This window comes from Sorex araneus, chromosome 1 (genome assembly GCF_027595985.1).
Source record: "Sorex araneus isolate mSorAra2 chromosome 1, mSorAra2.pri, whole genome shotgun sequence".
In the NCBI taxonomy this organism is placed as follows: Eukaryota; Metazoa; Chordata; class Mammalia; order Eulipotyphla; family Soricidae; genus Sorex; species Sorex araneus.
The window spans coordinates 51,941,948-51,963,550 of NC_073302.1; the positions used below are offsets into that span (position 1 = coordinate 51,941,948).

Sequence of the window (21,603 nt, forward strand, 5' to 3'; positions counted from 1 at the left end):
TGTGCATTATATACTTCAGCACACTGGGTAAGAAAAGGCAATAAGATAAATTATCTAAGAAAACTTGGATTCTGTGCTTATGCTCTTATTTTCTACTCTTCATAAAACAGCAGGAATTTTTTTCCCCTCCTAAGTCATCCAAGAATTTTTTAATGAAGTCAGTCAAAATGAAAAGGACAGATACAGAATGATCTCTTTCATATGTGGGACTTAAAGATACACAATGAGGTAGCAATAACGATCTAAAGGAAACATAATGGGGGGACTGACCCACAGAATTGAGTTGGAGAAGGGTGAAAGAGAGGGGGCTGGATTCCTTGGGGGATGGAGATGTGTATACTGGAGATGGGTGTGGTATTCAATTTTGTCTAGGAGAAATCGTTATTAATAGTTTTTGAATGAGTTCCAACAGAAAATAGTTTCAAGAGAAATCAAAAGAGGAAAGATGTCAATAGATAAGAGTTATCAGGGAAAACATCAAGAAGCAGTAAGTCTTATCATAGGACATGAATAAAGAATAGGAGGAAATGAGGCAGAAACCCCATAAGGTAATGGAAGCCATAAGTCTAACACAAAGCATGTTACAGGTACAAAATGTATGAGTTTTGATGAAGAAAGGCCAGTAGATCAGAGAGTATCTAGAATCCCATAGAATCTGGATCAGAACAAGAAAGAAAATACAACGGCTAGAGCTGATGAACAAACAAAATAAAATAGTTACTTTCAAAAGATTTAATCTGGTAGTCTTATAGCCCAAATCAAAGCTGTCATCCACCTTTCTCACTAATTTCTATTTCTCACTGGTTCCTCATATATAAAGAGTCTGTTTTTCCAAAAATCTTAGGCTCAATATCCTCACTAATTGTCCATGCTCTCTCTTTGCTTTAAATGCCCATCCATTTCCAACCTATGCTGTTTGAAGACCCAGTTCAAATCCCTATTCCACAATCAAGCTTCATCTTCTAATTCAAGCCCTCATTTTGTACTTCCAACTTCTCACACTTAAAACTCTGAGCCACCCAATTTAGCATTTAATTATATACTGTCTAGTTCTGCTCACTATTTTAGTAAATGTAAGTGTCTCCTCAGCTAAATACTATGCTTTTTAGAGACAATGATCATGTCTTAGTTCTCATTTGCTACTCAACCAGCATGGTAATAAGTATATAACAGATTATCAGTACTGATCAGCTATTGATAATACTGGAACTGAGGAACTGTAAATCAGAGAGAGAAAATAAAAACATGAGAAAGACTTGGAGAAAGAACTGGAAGGATGGTTTATGCTCTTTTTTGAGTGAATAAAAAGCAACACTTTTTAAAGGAGGGAAAAATTAAAGGACTACATTTGCATAAGTTTTACTTGATATGTTTGATTTCTTTTGATAGAAAGATATTCAGAGGGAAATATTCTGTAGGCAAGAAGGATAATATGAAGAATACTCAGGCAGAAGACATAAGTTTGGTTGGCAACAGCTCTATCATTTGCATATTTCTATCAGTACAATAATGAAGGATGTTCAGAGAGTCCTGAGACTGTTTGGAGGTCAACATAAAGATCGCTGACCATGAAGTACAGGGGCAGGGAACTGGCTTTGCCCTTTTCGCTGGGTGATGAGTAGTCGTGAGGCTGCATCTTTCATGTACTTTTAAGGGATTTTCACCAAAAAAACCCTTTTTTTACACCTTCTCAGAATGTTTGAAAAATAATACCTGAAATGACACTCCATATAAGGATTGTGAAAAGATATTCCAAGCTCCCAGTTATGCACCCTGAGCTTAAACAGAAATGACATACCTGCAGGGAAGATTTTTAAAACCAGGTTTGTCTGCCCACGTTATCAGGAGTTGTAAGACTCCAGCAAAGGTTGCCTTCCCAGGGACTGGAGAGATAGCAAGTGAGTAGGGTGTTTGCCTTGCATGCAGCCAACCCAGGTTCAATTCCCAGCATCCCATATGGTTCCCCGAGCACCGCCAGGAGTAATTCCTGAGTGCAGAGCCAGGAGTAACCCCTGAGCATAGCTGGGTGTGACCCAAAAAGAAAACAGAAAAAAAAAAAGGTTGCCTTCCCAGTCCTGGCCCCTTCTTGACTAGATCCTCTGGTCGACACTCCTTCGATTCAACCTACCACCCTTTGGTATTACCATCTCCTACAACCCTGCGATCTGATCCAGAAGCACTTTAATTTGTGCAACCCACTGAACTATATCAGATTAGTAAGGATGGGGGTCTCAGTCTTTTCTGGCTTGCTCTGTATCTACTGCTCATTATCTATGTCTATTTTCAAAAAAGAGATCAACCCTTCCCCCCAGCAAAATGAAGGGTTATACCTGAAATGATTGATGAAGAAAATTCTGTTATACAGAGTTGAATGAAAAAGGGAAAAAGGGGATTAGATATTGGGGTGGGACAAGTATCAGAAATACAAAAACAGAAATCAGAAATATCTGTATTGAGTCATTGTAAGAAAGTTATCTTTCCACAACCTTTTAGCTTGTGTCCAAGTGTCCACACAATAAGAGAGATAGCGTTAAGCCAATAGAGAGTGAGGAGTTGAAACTGAGATACCCAACCAAATCAGCATCTCTAAAGGGCTGTACCTAAATCTACTGGCTATGCAAGAGACTGATGAGCTGAGAAATTAGCATACAAATGAAAGTGAATTAAAGGTATCAGGACCATTGTCAAAGTACTCCAATAATCTCCAACCCAAATGATCTGAACAGGAAAATGAAGTACCTCTAAAAATGAATTTGTGATTAAAATTTTTTTAAATTTCAAATCAGAGCTGGTATACATCTCAGTGGTGAAGGGCAACACACCCTTGGAGTAGAGTTGGATTCTTGATGCTGCATTAACTTCTGACCATTTCTTGGTCTGATCCTGGTGACCTTCAAGACACATCACCAAACCTGGTTGATACAGCATCAGCAGAAGTAGCCCCCCAAAGCCCTAAAGTAGTCCTTGGAAGTAATACTCCCCCCACCCCCCTGCTCACAAGGGAATCAAACCACAAATTCTATGGTGCAATATGATTGAAACTCATCCAATCAGCAAACAGCAGCACTACTCATCCATGATCTTCAGATAGCAGAACAAATACAAAGTTATAAAAAAAGCACCTACAAAAACTTCAAGAACAAGAAGACACTTATTTCCCTGTGGAGTATACAGCATGATGGGAAAAATGGGGGGGGAAAAGTAGAATTTCTAGAAATGAGAAAAACAGTTGCTGAAACTGTAAATGTAAATGAATTGGGAACTATCTTAAATGTAGACCACAGAGATTAGAATTGGAAAATATAGAAAAGAAGTTCAGGGAGCAGAGAGATAGCTCAACAGGGTGAACACATGCTTGCATGCGGGAGGCTCAGGTTCAACTGCTGGTACCACAAGGTACCCTGAGCACTGGAAAAAGAGACCTCTGAGCAGAGTCAGAAAAATCCCCATGGCCCCTTCTTTCTGCAGGAGAAGCAAAATCAAAGGAAAAAAAATCAAAGAAAAAAAAAACATTCCAAAACCAGTGATACAAAATGAGCTGCTCTTCCTTAGGCTCACCAGAAGTTTCTAAGGAAGTTTAGTTTTTGAATGTTTCTGAGAGAAATAGCCAATTTCAAGGCTAGGATAGGGACAATATAGGTGAAATACACCTTATTGAGACAAAAAGTAAGAAATATTCATAAAAGGGTGGGGGCCAATCCTAATAGATAAAGATCCTTAAGTGGCATAGGTAATTTAGTAAGTAAATGAGAAAAACATCTTCCTTACAGAAGATTTTTAATGAATAAATTCAGAAGAATGAAAAAAATTTAAACCACCATTGGGACATTACCATAGGGATACCTACTGTGGATTAGCGCTGCTGACAGCTGCTAAAATTAGTTAGCAAAAGCTGAGGACAAATAAGATAACTGGATAGGCCTCAAAACATCTCGTTCAAAATACTGATTAATTATGAAAGAAAAGATAATACCTTTGTTACTTAGAAATCCAGGAATATTGCCATAACCAAGTGATTGGGGATAAAAGCACCACTACTATAGCATATTAACATTCTATATTCCTGCTATGATATATCAAGAGAGATACAATAGTTCTGCAGCATTCTTGTAAAAAAAAGAGCATACCTCAATCCAAGTCAAAGAAAATATACACACACATGCATATATAAGGGCATTTTACAAAAGAGCTAACCAGGGCTCTTCAAAATTGTCCAAGTCATGAAAACAAAGGAAATAGAGACTGTCACAGATGGAAGAGCTTTAGGAAATCTGGGAACTAAGCGCAATGTGGGATCCTCACAGATAAATGGTGCAATAGTGAGAAAATGGATAAAATCCACAGACAAGTTACCTGCATTCACCCATTCTGTTTTCTTAGGTTTGATAACTTGCTGAAGTTGGAAACATGGCAAAAAATATAGAAAAACTGCTAGTATTATTATTCTATTTTTCTAAAGAAAAGATAGTTTTTGAGATGTAATTCATATATCATACAATTCACCACCTTAAAATGCACAGTTGCATGGTCTTCGGTATGCTCTCAAAGTTGTACAATCATTAGCACAATCAAATTTAAAACATACTCATCATCCAAAAAAGAAATATTATTATTATTCCCTTCTTCATTGGTCCCATCCTCATTCTTACTCATTCCAGGGAACCATAAATCTATCATTTTATCACTGCAAATGTGCTTTCTCGCTCTACCATTTCTATAAATGGAATCAGACAATATGTGATCTTTTGTTACTGATTTTCAATCAGCACATTGCTTTTATGGCCCATCCAAGTAATAGCGTCCATCAGTACTTTTTCTTTTTGCTGCCAAATAATATTCTATTATAGCTATATTCCTTACTGTACTACTTAAATTTCCTTTTAAAATACGTATTCCATTTAACACTAAATAATAATAATATCCTATTCTATACCTGACTGTGCTACATAAATTTTAAAAAATTATTTAAAAAGTTGTTTGGTACTATTTTTAATTTTTAAAAGTTACTCTATATTTTAAATTAACCCCACTCTAATGTTATTTTAAAACATCTTTCTGAGAAATGAAATGGAATCCAGAGATACGGAATAGAACATCTGAATCATATAGAAAACAATTTAAAATGATTCAACTAAAGGAGAATTAGGACATGACCCATTTTCAAGAGAAAACAAAGTCCAACACCATTTTAAACCAAAAGTAACAATAGATGTTTATTATAATCACTTCAGTGTCAAAATGGAAAATATGCTAATAATAAATGAACATATATGAAATTTCAGAAGCTAGTAGACAGATCACAAAGTAATAGATTTAAGATAAAGTTTAAAATAAATTTTAAGATAGACAGATTAGGGAATCACAACTTGACTATCTCAAGGCCTCTTTTGGTCCTGTGCTCAGGGATCACTCCTGGTGGTACCTGGGTGACCAAAGGTGGTGCTAGGGATTAAGCTAGAGTCAGCCACGTGCAAGACAAATGCCTAACCCCCTGTATTATCTCTTGGGTCCCAAGGTAGATTTTTCTTAAAAAGATAGATTATTTGTTTTGTTTCCGAAGACACCCACCTTATATTCCATATATATGTGAGATTATCTGGTAGACTTATTTGTTTAGTATGACACCTTCAGTTCTATCTATGTTGTAGCAAAGGAAAGATTTCTTTGCTGCTGTTGCTGCTACTACGACTACTGCACTCAGAATGGAGTAGTAGTCCATTCCATATATAAGCCACGTAATTTTTAGCCATCAGCCATCACTAGGCATGGGTCATATCCAGATCTTGGCTGTTATGAAAGGAATGCTAATGAACATAGGTGTGTTGATAGATAGATAGATAGATAGATAGATAGATAGATAGATAGATAGATAGATAGATTTGAAATAGTGTGAAAAGTGGTCATAATACTCTCTGCCTGCAATTCTGTCCCCCTTTTATATCCTATCATTCCTTGCTTCCTGTTCCAGGGTTGTAGGTTGAGGATATTAAAATAGGAGGGCTGGGTGTTTGGTGTACCAACCCTGTTCCCAAGTTAAAGTTACACATCTTCAAAATCTCTTCCATTTTGTAGCTTCTTATTTCCACAGTGACATTCCCTCCTGGACAAGGACACCCTTCTGTCTCCAGTGTGCCCGAGGGCTTTCCTTACAGCCTGGCTGTGTGGGGGGGGAGGGGAGGGGCCAGAAGGGTTCTTACTTTTCAGGGTTTCAGGTCATTATCTGCTTGGATTACTGCAAATTTGGGCAAAGAGAATGCTATGGCCATGGACAAGGTAAACACAAGTTCTTCCTACTTGGCCATCTTGGTTCTACATCTCTCAATAAAATTTTAGGGGGAAACTTTTCTATAGCTTAAAATTATTTCACACAAAAAAATTTGAGGAATACTTTTTAAAGCCCTGTTTTCAGAAATAATGGCTAAGAAATTCCTGAATCAATTAAAAAACACATCCATTTAAGTTTTAAAATTTCTTCTTGTTGGACCAAACAATCAATAATCCAGCTGCCTGAATAGCAAAAAAATCATGCTTCCAAAATCTCCAAATTCTACATGCAGAATAGCTGAACTGCCCTACATGTGCCACTCAGGACAGAAGCCTTTTTAACATCAGTTTTGCTTTTCTCGAATTTAAGTTCTACAACACGAGACAAATACAAATAAATTTCTATCTATATACATTATGACTACTTCGCACCCAAAACAAAGAAACAATCCTCGAAATTAAATGGGAGAAAATATAGCCACGTACAGAGGTAGAACACAGAATGAAAACAGACCTTTAAAAATTAACAGATCAGAAAAACCTATACAGTCTGACATACTGAAAAGAGCACACGATTGGAGCAGAAATCCCACGCTCTCCTACATAAAGCTGTGTGACTACAGCAAGGTCATTAATCTTCTTCAACCTGTTTCCCCAGCTGCAAAATGGAAATGATACCGGTGACACCTGCTCAGCGTATAACACAAAGTTAAGAGTAAAGACCACATTAAGACAACTGAATGCAAAAGTGCTTTATGCACTATAAAAGATAGTTATTGCTGCTATAACTAATGGCAAAGACAATGAATTCCAAAAGGAGCAGTGCAATTGCTTCTAATGCTTGCGCTGTAAAATAGTGGCTTCTTTGCCAGGAAAATGAATTTAATTTTGCATCCAAAAGCTCTTTCTAAAAATTCCTGAGAACCAACTGCTTTTAGCAAGGGGAGATACTTTTTCTCTAGCAAGGAAAATGCTTTAAGACAAACAAACAAAAATCTGTTAGGTTTTGAAAGCCTTTTCATAATAAAGGTAAAAGAAACTGCTTTCACAATTAAAAGATTCAAGTCATCATCACGAAGTAAAGTCCTCGTAAGCCAACTGAACACACAGATTCATAAAACAGGACATGTCTTTTACCAAAGTACAATAAAAGGGAGTGAGCAAGCTTAAGGATACAACTACTAGAGCAGAAATAAAAGGAAAAATTACATTCTTTCCTGTCCTAATAATATAAAATTTAAAGTTACAAGTACAATAAAATGACTAGCATAGTTTTACTAAGTAATTTCATAGTCTTTTTAAAAACATGTCTAGGACTAGTTTATTCTCAAGGCAAGCAAGAAAATAACTGAAATCACTTTAAGTTGTCTTTCATTGTTGAACTACTTCAATCTAAAAGACAGTAATACTGATGATTTCTACTATAATTGCTTATGTTTCACTGTGTTCATGGAAAAGAATGTAGAGTCATATATCTTAACCCTAAACCATGACTTAGTGAATAAAAAATATTTGTTCTTATAGTCACAGATGGAATCAGCCTAAAGGTCAATCAATGGATAACAAAGAAAGAGCTGTATATATATATGTGTATATATATATATATACACACACACACATATATATATGATGGATTTCTATCGAGCTGTTAAAAAAAGGAAAAAGTCATGTCTCTTGTAATAAGATGGCTAAAAAGATTAAGTGATTGATTATGCTAAGTGAAATAAGCCAGGAAGTAAAAGACAATCAACAAAGTTTCACTCGTATGTGAAATATTAATGACCAAAGCAAATGAGCTGGCAAACAGAACAAAAATAACTTTTGGATTCTGGAAAAAAATATGAGCATTACCAGAAGGAAAAAAAAAGGTGGAGATGAGGAAAATGGATAGAAGGAGTCATGTTGAAGACTGATGGCACTAGAAATCTGGCAATGAGAGCACTGAGGCTTTAGATTTACAGAGAGATAAAGCTTTATTCTGGACACTATAGTACTGTCAATCACTGTGAATCAGTAACATCTCTGGTGTTTGGGTTTTTTTTTTTTGAGAGAGAGAGAAATTTTTGTGCTTGATAGGATAGTGTTACTTCCATATCAGCAATTTCTAATATTACCGTGCTGTTTCTGAAAGAGGAACAATGATCTTTTTTTTTTTTTTTGGTGTCACACCCGGCAATGCTCCTGGCTCTACACTTAGTAATTACTCCTGGCAGTGCTCAGGGGACCATATGGGATGCTGGGATTCGAACCCAAGTTGGCCACATGCAAGGCAAATGCCCTACTCACTGTGCTATCGCTCCAGCCCCTGAAATTATTTTTTAATTCTGGAGATATTAGTGGTTTGCAGAGATGTCTTATTCTAACACTCAGAAGAGAACAGGTTTACAACCATGTGATGAAAGGAGAAAGAGAGATTTATGAAAAACATTGTTCTAGACTGTGATGCCACCTGAGGGACTCACTACTCAGGGGCCAGGAATTTAGGTTTCTCTTCACTCCCCAGGTGAGAAGTTGCAGCTTCTCTATCACACCTCCGTATGTAGGGAACGCTACACTCTAACAGACTCAACTGAATTTTTTACACCAAAAGGAAAAAAGGCAGAAAAAGGTTCCTGTAGGATGGACACTATTCAGTTTTGCTAGATTCTGTCTAGCTTAATGATCTATTTCATATTGGACATTGTTCTGGCAAACACACTAAGAATGTGTCAGAAAGAGCCGATAACAAGAAAATTATTAGTGTTTTATTCCCCTTAAACTACCAAGGTGAATTCTTTTTAAAAAATTTAGTTTATGAGCACTATTAGGAGAAATCCCCAAATACTGAGCAAGGAGCAATTTCTAATCACTGTTGGCTATGAACACCCCCCCAGCCAAAACAAATTCTTTAAAATATAATAATAAGGAAAGAAAGGCCAGTACATTCCCTTGTTCAGATAAATGGATGTTAGAATCCAAGGCAAAAATAATATAATAATAGAAATTTATTCAAAGGACTTTAAAATCCTCCATAACAAAACCTATAAAAACAATGTTCAGTAGACATAAAATTAAAATCAAAGCAAAATGAATAGCAACAAAAAGAGTACCATATCATCTAACAAATTATTATTATTATTATTATTATTTGTTCTGAGGGCCACACCCCTTGTGCTCTGGTTGTTACTCCTGGTTTGTGCTCAGGGTCATTCCTGGCAGAGCTCCGGGGAATCATGTGAGGTTCAGAGGTAAGTGACCTATCTGCTGAAATATCTCCCCTTTTAAATTTTTAAAGGGCTAAAAGGAACTACTATGAGTACACTGTAAAAAGAGATTAAGAAACACAGTTTAATGCCATTTCATATTGAAAAGTCAACATGCTGTGTATATCAAAAATAATTGATGAATTAAGCAGTCACTTCAGAGACTCTAAAAACACTTTAGAGAGCAATTTGAAACTATAATGATAAAGCTTTTAGGAATATCTATTGAATTTTAGTCCACTTTACAAAGATAGAATTACATGAATACATTTCTAAGTAATAACTGTTGACAATTCCTGAAAGTTAACCTGATTATATGCTCAATGAAAATTACTCTTCTCTCTCTCCACCCATTATGTACCCCCTAGATTTGGGAGATTATAGAACTGATGAATTCTTATGAATAACAACAGTAAAAACCAGACTTTTAGAACTTCTGGGTTTATACAGTTTTATCTACTACTCCCAAATAATAAGGAGGACACATATCCATGGTCCCTTCCCAAAGGAAAAAGTAAGCTCCTATTTAAGTAAACCAAAACCAATAGTTTTTTTTTTTTAATTTATTCTTTTATTGAATCACCATGTGGAAAGTTACAAAGCTTTCAGGTTTAAGTCTCAGTTATACAATGCTCGAACACCCATCCCTTCACAGTGCACATATTCCACCACCAAGAATCACAGTATACCTCCCCCCACTCCCCTCACCTCCCCAGCCCCCCACCCAGCCTGTGTAACTGATAAATTTCACTTTACTTTCACTTTACTTTGATTACATTCAATATTTCAACAAAAACCTCACTATTATTGTTTGGAGTTTCTCCCCCCTAAAGTCAGACCTGCTGAAAAGGAAGTATTTGATAATTTGTTTTTCATTGCTGAGAATGAAGAGGTATGACGTCAAGCGGCCACAGTAGCAGCCGCACAGTTTTGGATTTCTGTATTTTAGTATTTTAGTAACTAAGTCCAGATAAATATCTGCCAGAAATTGCATCATTGCAAGCTTGTACCTCTCAGCTACTTGATATTCCACATGAGTGCAATCTTTCTATGTCTGTCTCTTTCTTTCTGACTCATTTCACTCAACGTGATACTTTCCATGTTGACCCACTTATATGTAAATTTCATGACTTCATGTTTTCTGACAGCTACATAGTATTCCATTTTGTAGATGTACCAGAGTTTCTTTAACTAATCATCTGTTTTGGGGCACTCTGAAAAACCAATAGTTTTTATGTCAAATCAAAGAAAATATGCTTGTCAGACCTTCTTTAGAACTTAAACTTCATTTCTCAGTGCTAGAAAGTAAGCATTTAATAAGGGGGAAAAAAAGACTCCCCAAAACAAAGTTAGTGAAGAGTAAACAGTAAAATGGAAAATCTAGAAAGAGAGTCACTGAAACTTACCAGTTTACCTTAGAAAGTGTTCAAATTCTCCTTACACTCGCTCACTTTGTAGACTAAGACTTTAATGAACTATTTACTACAGATTGTACATGATAATGCCCAGGGCCCAAAATGCTTGAGAGACAATAACTCCAAACCAATCCTAAGCATACACTAAAGAATGCAAAAATTAAAACAACAATACAAACACTAAACAATCCTATCCAAAATGGGAGAAAGGGCTGGAAGTACACTTCTCCAAAGAAGGTATACAGATGGTCACAGCAAGTGAAGAAAAAAAAAAAAAAGGCTCAGCATCACTGATTATGAGGGAGAGGCAAATGAAAATAACAAAGACATGCCACCAGCTTATCCTAGTGAGAACAGGCCATATCAAAAAGGCAAACCGAACAAACAACAAACAAACAAAAAGTGCTAGCAAGAATGTAAGAAATGTTCCTTTTCCTCCATATTCATCTAGTTCAGCCCCTTACAAAAGTTGTATGGAAGTTTGAAAAAATGAAAAATAAGTTTTCATATGACCCAGTAATTCCACCCCTACCTAGTATCCATTGAAGAATGTAAAGACATGAAGTAAATATATATATATATATACATATATATATATATACATACATATATGTGTGTGTGTGTGTGTGAGTAGTACCATCTGGGAGTAACCCCTGAACACCACTGGGTGTAGCCGCAAAACCAGAAAAGAAAACAAAAATCTTGTATTTTGCCACAATATAAAGATGTCATGTTTACTAAAAGGTATCACGTTACTAAATTAACTAAAGGGTGTCATGCTAACTAAAATGAGTCAGAAGGAGAGACAAATGCAAGATGATCTCACTCACAAATGATGTGTAAAGAAATAAAGCAAGGGAACAGACACTGTCCAATGTAAACAAACCCTTAGATTCTAACAAAACTGAAGTAACCAAGGCGGGGAGGAAGATAGGAAGGGTGCTGTGGACAGTGGTGGAAGAATACTGGTATTTTGGTGGTGGATGTGGTACAATATCATCATACTTCTAAAACATAAATATTTACACTTTTAAAACCAATATTTCCTCAGTAAAACCAAAATAATCAAAATTAATATAACATATAAGAACCCCATAAGGTTAAGTAACATGCTAATAGCTTCTTAAAATATTCTCAGAAGTCTATAACGCAACTGGATAACTTTGTCAAAAACATCAGTACTGCAGCAACAGTAAAAGATCCTTTCAACAAAGCACCCTGCAACTGCTCAGGGAAGGAAGATAAATTGCTGCTTTTCAAAAGAGTTCACCTGCCAGGGCAAGAACATTAAAAAGAAAAGGAAACAAAGGGCACCAAAAGAAATGTCAGCAAAGTAAGAGACCAAGAAAATATAGGGCTCTGGAGTTTCGAAGAGATGTTAGCTAGTGAAGAACGCTTTCTATGGCTTTAAGTTAAGGAAGCATGAGAATTTGCCAGTAAGAAAGTGCTCTCATTCTTTCATCAAAACCTAAAATTAAACCACTGTTTCTGGTTCCATTTCATTATAACAAGATATGTGTCTAGAAAAGCATCTTTCTTCCTATTGCCCAACTTAATTCTCCTTTTGTATCAGAAATGCAAACCTACCCGCCCCCACAAAAAAACTAAAGTCCCTCACAAAGATTAAATACAAAAAACATTTATCACCGTGTTGTTTATCACATGAAAACTGAAACAAAATAGAAAACAAATGTTCCACATGTGATGAGAAATATGTTAATGATGATACAGTGATGAACTCAAATGAATAGAAGGCCAGAAGGGGGTTATCATTGTGACTTGGTACACATGTAAAATATTGGGAGAAGAAAAAACAGATTACAATAGAATTGCATTACAAAACAATTACCATCCAGGTCCCCTTTTCATCATATATCATTTTTGTTTATTTTTAAAGGAATACTTTTTCTTAAAAAATATTTTTATTAGTTACTGTGAAATTATAAAGTTATTCATGATTGGGTTTCAGGCACACATTGTTTCAACAACAATTCCTTCACCAGTGCCCACTTTCTTCCACCAATTTCCCCCATTCATTTACTTTTAATAAAATTAATTTATTTGATTCTCCCACTTTTGTATGACTTACATAGAACCTTATTTTTAAGTGACAATTAAAATTAACATATTTCTTAAATGACATTTGTTGAAAAGGTCATTCTGTAGGAAAAGATAGCATTTACATTTTATTTTATCCCACCCATCTAAATTAACATTTATAGGGAAACTGGAAGTTTATTATAGCTGTCCTTATTTTACAAAATAGAGCTAACTACCTTCCCATATACATGGAAACCTAACAAAAGTCTCACATACACCCTTATTATCAGGCATAATTATTGTTCCTTGCATAAGCCAGAAATTTAAGAACTATTTCTACCCCACTAAATGATGGCTGATCATAATTATACAATCCATAAACACAAGACAGAAAAATAATACTACACAAAGCTGAAAAATTCCTTAAGATGGTCAGGCTCTTCCTAGAGTCTGAAAGAAAAAAAATAAAGAGTGGCATCTTATGAGTTTAGATTTAATATGCCACAACATAGAGAAATCGTAAAAACATGATGTGAAAGAAGCATGTCACAAAATACCACTTACTGTTTAGCTCCCTCAATAAGAAAGGGAGAACCGGCAAATCTATAGAGACAGAAAAATGATTAAGGGTAGACGTGGTTGGAGGCAGGGGATGGATAGAAACATAGTCAGATAACTCTTAAGGAGGATGAAGTTTCTTTTTGGACTGATGAAATATTGTACATTTAGTAGTGTGAGAGTTGCACAACTCTGTATCACAGCCATCAGACTATATTCAGTAGTAGCACTATAGTAGCACTGTCGTCCAGTTGTTCATTGATTTGCTCGAGCAGGCACCAGTAACATCTCCATTGTTATTGTTTTTGTCATTCAAATATGCCACGGGTAGCTTGTCAGGCTCTCCCATGCGGGCGGGATACTCTCGGTAGCTTGCTGGGCTCTCCAAGACGAACGGAAGAATCAAACCCAGGTCAGCCATGTGCAAGGCAAACGCCTTACCCGAGGTGCTATTGCTCCAGACTATATTCAGTACATGTGTAAATTGCATTACATGCAAATTTTATCTCGATAAAGCTTTATACAGAAATATAGAGTCTAGGTTTAATGTGATTCTACTTGATACTCCGGTAACAGATACTTCAGTACCAGGGAACTGTAGGTTCTAATTCTGTTGCTGCCATTAATTGACAGAAATGATTAGATTTCTTCATTTGCGAAATGGAAGACAATATTTGTATTAGGACTCTCCAGAGAAATAGACATAAGATAGATTTATTTATATGTGAAAGAATTTATTACAGAACTAATTGGGCATTCTGGAGGCTTGGAAGTCCTCAACCTGCACATTTGAGAACAATGAGAACTACTCTCATAATTCAGTGCAGGTCCAGGGGGCTGCTGGTATAAGAAACAGAGGCAGAAGACTGAGGAATTCCAATGTTCGAGGGAAGGAGAAGGTGTCTCCGCTAAAGAAGAGAATAAACCCTTCTTTCACCCATCTGCGAATCAGAACTCTTTCTGGGTCTACTGCTCCAAATGCTAAACTTGCTCAGAAACATCCTCACAGACATGTTCAGAACTATTTTATTTGGGCATCTTTTAAGCTAGTAAAGTTGACAGAGCATTTACCATCATAGCATTACATCAACCTTACTTGGTTACTATAAAGAAGCCTGTGAAAGACTTGGACTGTATTTTCCAAACAGTATGCACTAGATAAAGGTCTGCTCTTTAGTATTAAGTAAGGTTAGACTGTGTTTTTGATTCTTTAACTTGGGTAATTTTCTACAAATGAACCATAAACATCTGCCCACTATTTTCAGCATCTTCAGTGAATTCCATGGCCATCCCTCTATTTCCTCCTTTCATCAGCACCTTTTCTAAAATCTGGTAAGCACCAATTCTACACCAACAGTTCCTATTGTCTTTACTATAGCAACCCGATAATATTGTCTGGAAAATGCTCCCATGCCAATTGGAGGGAAAAGGGGCATTTTAAAAGCTCCCACTTCTCCCTCACTCTGTTAGTGGAATTTGGGCTATTAAAGTCTGGGGCTGGAGCTAACAAATTTCATCAAAATAAGAAGGAGCTCCAGTTTAAGTTTTAGAGAAGAGAAATGTGCAAAATGAAAGGGTTTCCTTTCTATGTAGCTTAACTTTCAAGGCAAGTAAGGAGTGCTTTCTGGGCAGAAATAAAAAGCACACATTTCTCTGCAGTGAATTCTGAGTTTCAGCTTTTTGAAACCTCGTATAGTCACAGATATCTAGAAGATATAATGTGCAGCTGTAAAGAAAACACCCAAACCCTATGATTGGGAAAGCCATACTTTAGCCTAGAATCCCAGAAGGTGAACCAGAAGCATTTACTTGAATGCAGCAGAGATCTGAGACTTCTTCCCACATTGCCCTCTTTGTACTACAAGAGTACTGAAAATTGCCATGCTCTAACAGAGAAGAGGTGATGTTACAGTCAGCCTTTGCCATGGAAGTACTATTCTTCCTAGCTAATAGATGACACATAATCATCTGATGGAGTGCGGGCAGAGTCCACTAATCCAGGAGGCTAAAGAGACAGTGCAATGGGTAGGGTGTGTGCCCTGCACACATCCAACCTGGGTTTGATCCCCAGAATCCCTTATGGTCCCCTAAGACCCAGAAGTGATCCCTGAGCTCAGAGCCAGGAGTAAGCCTTGAGTACCGTTGCGTGTGACCCCCACCCCAAACAAAATAACAAGAGAATCCATAATCCACATAGTTAAAGCTTAATTTCTCTTTTCTTTTTAAGGAAAAATATAAGTTAGAAATATCTAGTATTTTCTTCTTACACCTCATGGACTTTGTGTGTGTATGTGTGTGGGGGGGAGGTTGGGTATGGGTGTGTGGGTTCAGGAGATAGGGGTGGAGGTAGGTACTGGGGTTCAAACCCAGGTCTCAGCAAGCAAGGGAAGTTCTCTACCACTGTGCCATATCCCTGGCCCGTATTGCAGGAATGAACCTGCAAACAAAGCACTTTATAGACAGCTGCTATTGGCAGTGGTCCTATATATTTCTGCATATTATAGACACGAGGGGGATGGAGAGCTGGAGATAGTATAGCAGATAGCATGTTTGCTTGCATGCAGCAGACCCAGGTTCAATCCCTGGCATCACATGTGGTTCCCCAAGCCCATCAGGAGTGATCCCTGAGTACAAAGTCAGGAGTAAACCTGAGCACCATCAACTGCGGTCTATAAACCAAAAAAAGATAATGATAAAAATAGATACAAGGGAAATTTATTAAATAGGAGAGAATCGAGGTTTCATCAAGCAAGTCTGATTCAGAGCCCAAGCAAGTCTCAAACTTTTGAAGACTCTACTGTATACACTAACAATCATTTCCATTAGTATTTTTTTCTATGAGGTCTACAACTTACAGGGAGTAGTAAGTGTAACCAGTGAAAGAGAAGGAAATGCAGTTCAGTGGAAGTTATCAGTGTGACACAAGTCTCATGACATTCTTTGGTTCCTCTCAGCAAGTAAATGCTCAAATAATCACTTATACAAATGGAAGGGAATGTGCCTTAGTTCCAAAGTTAAAAGACTGGTATTCTGAAATACTCTACTCTTCATTTGCTGAATTAGAACCTAAGGCAATATGTTTTACCATGCTATAATAAGGAACTAGATGGAAGTTTTTTCAACAAAACTCAGAACCAAACAAGCCTCCGTGGTATGAAGTCATGTAAATGAGACAATAAATAAAAAATATTCAAGTCATGAAAAAAGATTCTAAAATGATATCAGACAAACTGTAGAATCTAGACTCTAAAAAATTCTTTTTCTGTCAAGTAGGAAGCCTTGGAAACTTAAAACTATATAACCTCTAAGTTAAGATATATTTAATATTTTCTTTAAATCTTACTCAAGATTTTTAAACATAAGAGGTACTATAATTCTGTGCCTATGCAAAGACAATTTCAAATATTTCCTAAGCACTTCAGTAACACATGATTTTACCCAAGGTGAAGTCTAATCTGAAAATATTCCTTTTTTCTAAGAAAATCTGTCTGATATTTTACCCTAGGCAAAGGGATGGTAAGAAACTTCTGATTTTTTTTTTTTGAGAAACATCTGCTTTTATCCATTACATTTATATAGCATAAAAAAGAGCTTAAGCACCACAGATAACAAAAATAATTCCTGACAGTTATTTGTGATAAATTTGAAGGTATATAGTGAATAAAATCTTTGAAAAGTACACCTATTCACTTCTTGAATGGTACCAAAATATTGTTTTAATCAAATCTCGAAATTCATAAAGCCTTTTAAACATCAATGCCCTTTACTACCTCCCTCCTTCAATGATTCCCTCATGTTCCTATTTACCCCCCAAAGAAAAACCCACCCCTTGTATAGGCTTAAACCAATATATTTTATTCACTGGAATCGCAGAATGGCCCACAATTAGCATCATTTTAGTCATGTCATTATTTCCAGTTCAGTGGCATTTATTCAGATGAGCACAATTTGCAACCACTGAGCCCAGCTCCTCAGATGTTAACTGGCATCATTAAAACCCTCCCAGTGTCCTACCCGTTTGATCTTTTAAAGAATGCCCTGGGTTTGTGACTGAGAGCCGGAAACTCACGGCTGGATACCCTGAACAGTGTTCTGTTCGGTCACAGACTACTCACATCAGTTAATAATCCTCAGAGACCAGGCTTCCAATTTAAGGGAGAAAATGCTGCATGAAGATTTTTTTTTTAACTTAAAACTAGATTAAAATAATGTACGAGGGACAGGAGGATCTCCTAAATGCTGTAACTTCAAAAGTTTAGACTGAACTTTTTTCAAAGTATATTAAAAGATCATAGCAAATCCAGGAAGAGTAAAAGACAGGTTGCAGGGAAAGGAGATTGAAGGATAAAAGCAACAACAGGAAGTGGTAAAATGTCAAGAAAGATCTCAAATTCAAAATTTCCTATTTAAGTTTTGATACTGTGTTTCAAGTTCTCATCTTTTCCAAAATTTTTCTTAAAAACCAAACAATTAATGGATACTGGGAAGTAAAACTCTTTTCTATTTAAAGGGGAAAAACAGTATTTTTAATTTCACATATATTTATTTCATACATGGCTTATGTGTGCTGAGTAGTATTCCATTATATGAACATACCACAGTTAAATTTTTATTTCAAGAATATAAAAACCATATTAAAAATATACGATAGGGTGATAAAGTAAATGCTTTAATATCCACAAATGTTTAACAAAAGGCAAGTTCCTGCTGTCCTTTTAAAGTTAAAAATAAGGCCAAACTACAACTTTCAACTGCAAAGATTCATTGTGCAATATATAAAAAGCTCAGCATGGAAATAGATTCAACGAATGTACAAAAAGCGTTTTTATGCTCAGGAAGAACTGAAGGCATTAAAAAAAAAAAAGTCCCAACTAAAATAACATAGAGCTCAGTTCAAAAAGACCAGCAAATTCCTTCTCTAATGCATAGCAAATTAAACTTAATCAACTTCTCTGCAAGGCTGAACAGGCAATCCACCTTTAAGTGTCCCTACAAACAAAAACAGAAGAACAACAAAAGAGGTTCCAAAGTATAATAAATATTGAACCCACAGTAGGCGACAGAATCCTTACTGTACACAGTTGAGAAAACCTGCCGTGGAACAATGGATCACATTTCCATATTAAATTATATTTATTATGCTGAAAGATGCTTAAACAAAATACAGGATTTCTATTGGCCATTTGAGTACCACACTCACTCCCTAAAACCTTCCAAACCTGCTGAGTCTCATTGAAAACCTTTCCCACCCCATGGTGCTAAGGGAGCAGCTTGACAAAGGACTGGGATGATGGGAGAGGGTCGGGACAACTACCTTCCCCTGTGATTTCAGAAAATAAATCAAAAAAAGAGGATAGAATAGCCAAAACATAACCTTGGCATAGAGTATTTCCGGGAAAATCACTGCTGTGACAAATGGCCCGGAGTGAACTCTTCCAGCGGTCAAGAATCCCCAGGAAAGGCCCCTCCCCTCCTTATCTATTGCTCAATCGTACAATGCTCTGCTTTGAAAATAGAGCACTCTCTTGGAGCTGGGCAAGATGAAAGAGCTTTTCTTCATGACTCTGCAATGCCTATTAATTTTTGCTACAACAGACTCACACACAGCTGATTAAGAAAATAGAGAAACAACACTGCCTCACGTTCCCGTCTCTAAACAATGGAGGGGGGAAATGCTAAAAGTGAATCAGACTTCTTTCTCACGAGAATTTATTGATTTTCATTTCTGCATGCTCTGTGAACGGTTTCTCCTCTAAACTTTCTCAAGTTATTTAGCCTGAATGTCCTACTCCTCCTTGAAATATCATTAGCAGTGGCAGTGGATTCCTGTGCATTACTACAGGATTATCTTTTGGAAATACCAGGATTCATTCACTGCCTTCATTGAACAAGTTAAGGAATTCCTGGCTAAAGGAGTAAAACTTCACAAAAATAAAACTTAATACAAGATATGCTCACATTTTTAGCACAAATGATAAAACAACATAAAGGAGTGGGGAAAGCACAAGACTTTTCAAAACAATGAGCATTTTCAAACCAGAGTTAAAGCAAAGAGCACTCAAATTTTTGTTACCACATATTCTACGTCAATTTGGATATGTCAGACTTCCTAGATTCATCAACAAATAACAGTTACATTGCTAGGTTATTGTGACATTTAATATAGGATATAATGGATGCTAAATAATGTAGCAAGCATGAAAAAATGTAGCTTTTATCGTATTTTTTTTTCATTAAAGTAGAAAAACATACTACCAAAAGTAGAGCTCCTAATTGTAAAGTTCAATGAATTCTGACAAATGAACACATTGGTGTAACCACCACCCCAATCAAGATACAGACCATGGAAATAAAATGTGGGCCACACATGCAATTTAAAATTTTTAAGTAACCACATAAAAAAAATGAAAAGAAAATAGAAGCAGATGAAATTAATTTGAATGCATTTTCGTTAACCCAATATATCCAGAATATTATTGTTTCAATATGCAACTAGTTTCAAAATACTAGCAATGAGATATTTTACATTTTTCACAGTAAGGCTTAGATCTCTAGTATATTTTACATTTACTTGACATTAATTTGTATAAGCCATAATTCAAGTATATACAAGCCACATGTGGCTAACAGCTACTATATTAGACAGTGCTGATATAAGCCACAGTCAAAAAATTCACACAGTCTATCTTTCTCCTCTCAACTCCATTCACCACTGTTCTGATTTCTATCCCATATTTTAGCTTTGCCTATTTATGAAATTCACTTAAAAGTGAAATATGTAAACATTTTGTGACAGGCTCCATTCACTGAACATGTTTTTTTGGAGTCATCCATGTTGTCACAAGTAGCAGTGATCTGCTGGTTCCTTTCTAATGCTAAATGGCACGCCTCTGTACAAATATAAGACCCCTTGTTTACCTAATGACCAGCTGGATTTTTCCCAAACAGTCCATCACTGATAGAATGGAAATAAACATCCTTGCACAAGTCTTTATTTGGGTAAATATCTAGAAATAGAAGTAAGGATCACAAGGTAAGTTTATGTCTACATCTTTCTACCACACTGCTAAATACTTTCTCCCAGTGGTTATACCATTTAAAATTTTTATTTTATTTTACTTTATTTTGCCGGGGGTTTTGGACCACATCCAGATTTCCTCATGGTTTACTACTAGCAATGAATGTGCTTAGGGATCCATCCCGGCAGTGCTCAGGGAGCCATATTTGGTGCTGGTAATCAAACCAGGGTCTGCCATGGATAAGGCAAGTATCTTACTAGTAGAGATAGTAGTATCTCTACTATCTTTTTGGCCCTGGTTGTACCATTTTACTGCTTCCTGCCAATAATGCAGGATGCCATACCTTCTTTACGATCTGGTATTGTCAGTATTTCACAGTTTTGTGATTCTGTTGGTGCATAAATTTCCTGGTAACCAACAATGTTGACTTATTTAAAAAATCTGCTTACTAGCTATACTCATAGAACATCTTTTCTTTGAAGAGTGGTTTGGGAAGATAAAGGGATAGTTTTTACAAAGACAAAATGAAATGGCTAACATGAAATTGTTAACATTAAATTCAGAGGCTTGTAAGGACTATCAGAGAGATAGGCAGATAGTGGAAATCTATAAATATATATTATTAATCTTTTTTCTTGCAGTACTGGAGATTAATTCTGGGTATTATATATAGGACAGGCACTTTCCCCCGTCCTTATTTATAATTATTAGACTTAACTGAAAAAAATTAATTGTATGAGAATTAAACAAAACCGTTAATAAATTTCCAACTTTTTATCTATATTGGGATTTCTCTGAGGACAGACATTCTCAGTATGAAAGACATTAAAGCATTCAGAATAGTGATTTATTACTGGTCAAAGATAATACTAATTCAGATAAGACCTGCAATATACAAAAAGGCAAAGGATGAAGGAACTTTTGAGTTAGTTAGCTGGCATAACAAGATCCCAGAGAAAGTTAGAAATAATAGGCCAGGGCAACCCTCCTCTCCTCTGTCTTGATCTTCAATGTCTTGAAGATCATATGCTACTGTATTTTAATTATGTTTTGGGTGCAGAAGAC

The 21,603-nt window shown here is 36.2% G+C and overlaps 1 protein-coding gene and 1 non-coding gene across 3 annotated transcripts in view; both read right to left on the bottom strand.

Moving 5' to 3' along the window:
- The window catches only part of FOCAD (focadhesin), a 323,158-nt gene that overhangs the window by 129,056 nt on the left and 172,499 nt on the right, over positions 1–21,603 (bottom strand). The window lies entirely within an intron of this gene.
- Positions 6,477–6,605, bottom strand: LOC129400985 (U11 spliceosomal RNA). The gene has a single exon (XR_008628024.1). It is a non-coding gene; the product is annotated as a U11 spliceosomal RNA (small nuclear RNA).